The following is a 6,714-nucleotide window of genomic DNA, read 5'->3' on the forward strand; positions in this document are numbered from 1 at the left end:
TGCATGTATATGTATATATGTACATATATCTAATAAATGGCTTTTTTTGTAATGGTTGTCTTCATTTATAGTTCTGAAATAGCTGATTATATTAGAAACAGGGTTGATTACCTGTTTCAGTTTTGTAGTCATCTTTAGTGTTTCGTGTAGCAGTGTTCAAAATATTTGAAAAATAAGCTCAGTTCTTCAGCAAAGAGCTTCAAAATCAGCAAGATTTCAATGCTGTCATGGATTGTATGTGGTCTCTTACAGAAATAAATACCTGTATGAACTCGGGCTGACGTTCTCTGAGACTCCGCTGATCCACCTGGGTGCTCTTTTTGTCCAGGGGGAATTAGGTAGGATGTTTATTCAGTCATATACACACTGAAAAGTGACCAATTCATCGACCGAACTTAATAAATATATTTATAAATATGTATATAGAAAGTTACCCAAGCGACAGATCGCATTAGGCTGTGATAGAATCTCTTTGTAGCTTTAACAGTCTTGCTCTTTCCTTTCAGAGATCACGTTGTAGAGGCTTCTACTGCAAAACTTGCGTTTCGAAGTGTTGATGTTTGCAGTAAAATGTAACCCGGTTCTGTTGGTCCTTTTCCAGCTGCCTGGCAGTGAGTAATGGGGATTTTCTTAGGTCCCCATTAGATTTTCAGCCTAGTCTCTCAATGGAATTAAGCCTATCAGTCCTACCAGCCAGTCCCTACTAAGAGCTTGTGGACTTTTTTGGGCTCATTTCAACCACCTTTGATAAAGGCTCTGAAGACGCTGATTTATCAGGCTTTACAGAGATTAATGGCTTGATGTGACAGAAAATTCAGCTTTCCCACTGTCTGAATACGACGGTTCGGGTATTGGCATATGTGCTTTGGGAGCATGATGCTTTGAATAGCAGGAATCGTAGAGGACCCTGCCTAATCGGGAACCGAATAATATGGCAAGAATCAAAAAGCTGGAAGGAATTGGGCTTATGAGACTGCTGGTTTCTGCTCCATGTTTCTTCACAGACACGAGTGGCTGTAAAGTTACTCGGCAGAAAAGGAGCTGGGGGTGTTGGTGACAGTGGCTGAACATGAGCCAGCGTGTGCCCAGGTGGCCAAGAGACCACCAGCATCCTGGCTGGGACCAGCACTGGTGTGGCCAGCAGGCCCAGGGCAGTGACCGTCCTGTGCTGGGCACTGGGGAGGCCAAACCGCGAACCCTGGGTCAGTTTTGGACCAAGAAAGGCCTTGAGGTGCTGGAGCGAGTTGAGAGAAGGGAACGGAGCTGGGGAAGGGGCTGGAGCACAAGTGTGATGGGAGCGGCTGAGGGAGCTGGGGGTTCAGCTGGAGAACAGGAGCTGAGGGGAGACCTTCTGATCTCTGACCTGCCTGAAAGGAGCTTGGAGCCAGGGGGGGTCGGGCTCTGCTCCCCAGGAACAAGCGCCAGGACCAGAGGAAACGGCCTCGAGTTGTGTCAGAGGAGGTTGAGGTTGGATCTGGGGAACAATTTCTTCCCCAAAGGGCTGTGGGGCATTGGAACAGGCTGCCCAGGGCAGTGCTGGAGTCACCATCCCTGGAGGGGTTTTAAAGGTGTTCAGATGAGGTTCTTAGGGACACGGTTTAGTGCTAGAGTTGGGTTATGGTTGGACTCGATCTCGAGGGGCTTTTCCAACCAAAATGATTCTATGCCGATAGAGAACAACAGCAACCTTTTTTTTTTTTTTTTTTTTTTTCCTGAGGTGAGAGGAGAAAGCAATGATAACTCCCTTCTTCTTTTGAAGGTGCTGATAAAAGGAGGTGGGAGGATCAGAGGGTCCCTGTGCCAGAAGAGGAACAACTCCTCAGGTGATAGAAATACATGTTTTCATTTCAAGCAGAGCAACTCAACTTCTGCGGCGTGCCGACTTTCAAATGTGACCCAATTGCATGTAAAAACTGCTTTTGCAGCGCAAAAGGAAAAAGTGGCCACAAGAAAAAGAGCAGCTCGGTCTTCAAATGTGTTATCTGCCCGTGATGCCGCTGGCTCGGCTCTGGTGGCCAAGGCCACCCTTGGAGCGAGGCCACCCGGCCGGCGCTGGGGACAGTTGAACGGTCTCTCTCGAGTGGTTTTTGCTTTTAAAACCGATCGTCTCCCACATCTTAACATCATCTTCTGCTGCAGATGCGGGCTCAGAGGTTTTATTCCACCCCTGTTGGCTTCGACAGGTACCTCCTTGGTTGCCTGCAAATAAATCTCTACTAAAGGCGCGACCTTTTGGAGAACGTTTTGAACGAAGCAATGTCATGTCAGCAGGAAATGAAGGTGTGTTAGAGCTCCCTGAGGAGGAGCAGGGCTGGGAATTAATTCTCTTCCCCTCAGTCTTTCTTTCCTAGAAGGCATAACAAAGCGATATGTTTAAATTTGACCGATTGCTCTGCAGCGTTTTCCCTCTACATCGTTGTTCTGGCAAAAACGAGGACCTTGGAGTGGGGGCGAAGAGTATCTGCGGCGTTTGCCGTGCTGTAAATGTGTAATATCGCAGGACCGGGTTCGTCGGGCACTTTGGGAAGGGCTGCGCAAGGAGAGAAGCTTTAACCTCTGCAGAACGTAATATCCCTTCCCACGGGCCTGCCCCCCGCCAGGTGCGGTAGTACCTCTTCTTTTTCCAAATTATGGTGGTGAACAAGAGCATGAACTCAAGCTCATGGGTGTCTTTAACGCTTAGTTTAAGCCAATCTATCAGGAAAACGCAGCTAGAAGGGGAGGTGTCTCCCCATCCCTGAAGCTGCAGGTCTTTCCCTTGAGTGATTTTTTTTTTTTCTAGCCATAGGAAAGCTGATCCAGGCTGCTCAGAAGAACCATTTAAAAAGTAATTAAATGGTAACACAACTCAAAGAGCCCTTAAAAGTCTTTGCTTTCTGTTCCCGCTTAAAAGTAGATGATAAGCAAAATGCAGAAGCGTATAAAATTCCCTTTGGTGGAATAAATGTCGTTCGATATAAGAATGGTGAGAAAGGCTTCAATTAATGACCATTAAAATGTAAAGCACCAGTCAGTACAGTGTGACGTACGGCTGCGGAGGGCTGAGATTTATTCTTTCATTATGCAAGGAAAGACGTTAACGTACAAAATCGCTTATTTCATGGGCTCTTGTAGGGAAACACTAAAAAGCAATTATGCAGAGAGTTCAGCTGTGAAATACATGAGGGCCCGTCAGTACGCACCACGCAAAACAAACAAGGGGGCTTCTCCTGGGAGGTGCCACCTTCTCCTACCTGGCCTTGAGTGAGTGCTAAGGGCAAAACTTTCTGATATGATCAGCCCAAAACCATCTCTTGGAAACCCACCTGCCTCAGCATGTTGTGCTGTCCAGGAAACCTCTGGTGCGAGGACTCCCTTCCCATTGGATTTTACTCGGCTTATTCACATCGAGAACAGTCTTGGCCAGGTGGGATTGATTTTGTGATAGAATCACAGAGCAGTTTGGGTTGGAAGGGACCTTCAAAGCCCACCCAGTGCCCCCCTGCCATGAGCAGGGACATCTGCACCAGCTCAGGTTGCTCAGAGCCCCGTCCAGCCTGGCCTGGGATGTCTCCAGGGATGGTTCATCCACCACCTCTCTGGCCAACCTGGGACAAGCTCTCACCACCTTCAGTGTCAACAATTCCTTCCTCGTGTCCAGTCTGAATCTCCCTCCTTTAGTTTAAAACCACCACCCCTTGTCCTATCACAACAGGCCCTGCTCAAAAGTCTGTCCCCATCTTTCTCATCGACTCCTTTTAAGTACGGACAGATGAATGCTGTGCTCAGAAGATGTGGCAGGACAACTACGGCTGCTGAGCCAGGCATGGATCTGGGTGTCTGATCACAGCAGCTCTGCTTCACACAAAGTTTTATTGTCTTCACGTCTTAGGTGTGACCTGAGCGTGTGTACAGTATCAGGCTTCTCCGCGGGGGCCAAGGCACATGTTGGGTATATCTGCCTTGAACGCAGCCAGAAACTGGGGTGTCCTTCCAGAGATGGGTCTCCTCCCAAGGTCAGTGCCTTTCACCTGCACACAGCCCTGATTTAATGTTCTTGAGAAACATTCAGATGATACAGAGGCACGAAACTCCAATGCTTGAGGCATCTCGAGAGCTGGCAGCAGAGTCAAGCTGGGTTGCCAGTTTGGACTCACAAGCCAAAATTCCCCAGATGTGTTCCAGGTTGGTGCTGAAACTGCCGCTTTGTACGCAGCCCATATGTACTGAAGTCATAGCGTTATTTTTCCTCCTCTTGCTTTGAAGCTTCTCACTAGAGGTCGGCTTGCTCTGAGGGTGCTGGGGTTGGAGGGAGCAGGTGGAGAAGCAGCAGCGCTTTGTGGTCTTATGGTTTATAGGCTAAAATGAGCAGGGAGAAGCCTCACCGCCTCCCTTCCCAGGACTCACGTGTCCTTGGCTGTTCCCCACGCTCACATAGGATGTGAAGGTTGTAAAACACTGGCCCAGGTTGGCCAGAGAGGTGGTGGCTGAACCATCCCTGGAGACATCCCAGGCCAGGCTGGACGGGGCTCTGAGCAACCTGAGCTGGTGCAGATGTCCCTGCTCATGGCAGGGGGGGCACTGGATGAGCTTTGAAGGTCCCTTCCAACCCAAACCATTCTATGATTCTGTGACATCCTTAAACTGAGCAAGGAGGGATGGAGGAGTCATCCGAAGACTTGTAGGAGATCATTCAGTGAAATCTTCTTTTAGGGCATGTTCTTCCGAGAGGATAATTCTTTAATGCTTTTCTGCCACAGCTCTGGAATAGTTTGATATGCTAAAACACAGATGTACACATAGATATCTAAGAGTCTAGTACTGCTGGGTCTTCCTGCTTTGTAACACAGCAAAGGTTTGTTGGATATTCAGGCAACTCGGTTTGAAGGTGAGGTCTATTTCTCCAGACAAGTGCTTGAGTAAAAGTCCTTTGCAGACCAGAGAAGTGGGTCCCACAAGTTGTCTCTGTGCGATGATACGTGGTGGCCTCCACCATCCTATGGCCTCAGCAGTACTTCACAGCACTTTGGTGGGTTTGGGGTGGTTGGTGGGTTTGAAGGTGGGTTTGGGGTGGTTGGTGGGTTTGAAGGTGTCAGTGGTATCTAGATGTGCAATGAGGGGTTTCTGCATGTGGTGATTGGGAGGCGGTTGATTTTCATGCTAATCGTGGGATGCAGAAAGCAGATACTGGGATACTGGGAGGGAGAAGGAGGACAGGGGTGGCACTGGATGAGCTTTAAAGGTCCCTTCCCACCCAAACTATTCTATAATTCCCTATCCCCCCGCCACGTGTGAGTGGGACACAGCAAGGAGGATTTATATTTAAATTTTAAAAAAATCAGCAATTTTCAATGTTACTTCGCAAGTTCTGCTTCTCTCCTTGCAGGCACTGGGAGGCACCAGTGCACAAGCTAAGGCTGTACAGGCTGGGAGGGAAACCAAGCAGCTGACTCAGGGAACCTGCTGATTTTTTTACCTGCTTCTACAAATGCCATGGTTCTCCCGGCAGATTTTGCTGTGGGATTAATGAAACGGAGATAAAACACCCTGGAGACAGCAGCAGGATCACTTCGGGGATGCAAATCCACTTACCTACCTAGGCTGGAACCAATTTGTCAAAAGCAAAATCACTGCAGCTTCTTTTTTTTTTTTTTGCCTTGCTAGTCTTTAAGGAACAAAGCATCATTCTTTGTGCTAAATATTGGTGCTCCTAGTCTGAGCATCGGGGCTTTATTCTCAGCCCGAGGGATTCAGGAAGGGACTGGAGCTTTCTGAGAGAAGAAACAAGTGGCTTAATTAGCAAGAAGTCTGAAGGCACCCGTGCATATATTTCTGGGACTTAATTCATCTGCGGTAACTGCCTGGAAAGAAATCAGATGAGGGATTTGAGGCAAAAACCTTGGTTTTGAAACTCTGCTAATAAACGGGCCGAAGGGTGATGCTGTCCTGTGCTGCGAGGAGAGGGGGAACGCGGGGTGCCTGGCGCTGTTGGGGACAGAGGACATGCAGGACAGGCAGGACCTCAAACCTTGCTGTCTGTCCTGGGTCCCATCATTGCTGGGCAGAAAGGCCTGAGCTGGAGCTGACTGAGGTCCCCAGCCTGCTTCCAGTGACCAAACTGGGTTTGAGAGATGCTTTGCTAGCGGTAAAAGGGACCTCGCAGGATCCCATTAGTCATTGTTCCTTCCCCATGATAAACTTGTGTTCATGACCACATCTTCCTCCTGCCCTTTTGCCAGCAGAAGCGCTCATTTCTGTGTTCCCTCCTCCATGGTGGCAGGGGAAATTGGATGGGTGCGAAGAAGAAACTGGACCTGTTTCACTGCAAGCCAGTGGAGAGGGCAGCGTGGAGATGTAAAGGATGAACAGGGGACAAGGAAGCAGAGAAGAGCAGGAACCGGGACACTTGGGATGGCCATAATGCACCCTGGTTACATCTACCCCAACCTCATCCTGATCTCCAAGATGCCTGAGCTCCCCAGAACACATAGAATCATAAAAGCACAGAAAGAATCACCTTGGTTGGAAAAGACCCTCAAGATCATCGAGTCCAACCGTTACCCCACCCCTGGCACTACCCGATGTGCCTGAGAACCTCATCTCCGTCTGTCCAACCCCTCCAGGGATGGTGACTCCAGCACTGCCCTGGGCAGCCTGTTCCAATGCCCCACAGCCCTTTGGGGAAGAAATTGTTCCCCAGATCCAACCTCAACCTCCCCTGGTGCAACTCGAGGC

The sequence above is a fragment of the Caloenas nicobarica genome, chromosome 2, assembly GCF_036013445.1.
Source record: "Caloenas nicobarica isolate bCalNic1 chromosome 2, bCalNic1.hap1, whole genome shotgun sequence".
Classification (NCBI taxonomy): Eukaryota; Metazoa; Chordata; class Aves; order Columbiformes; family Columbidae; genus Caloenas; species Caloenas nicobarica.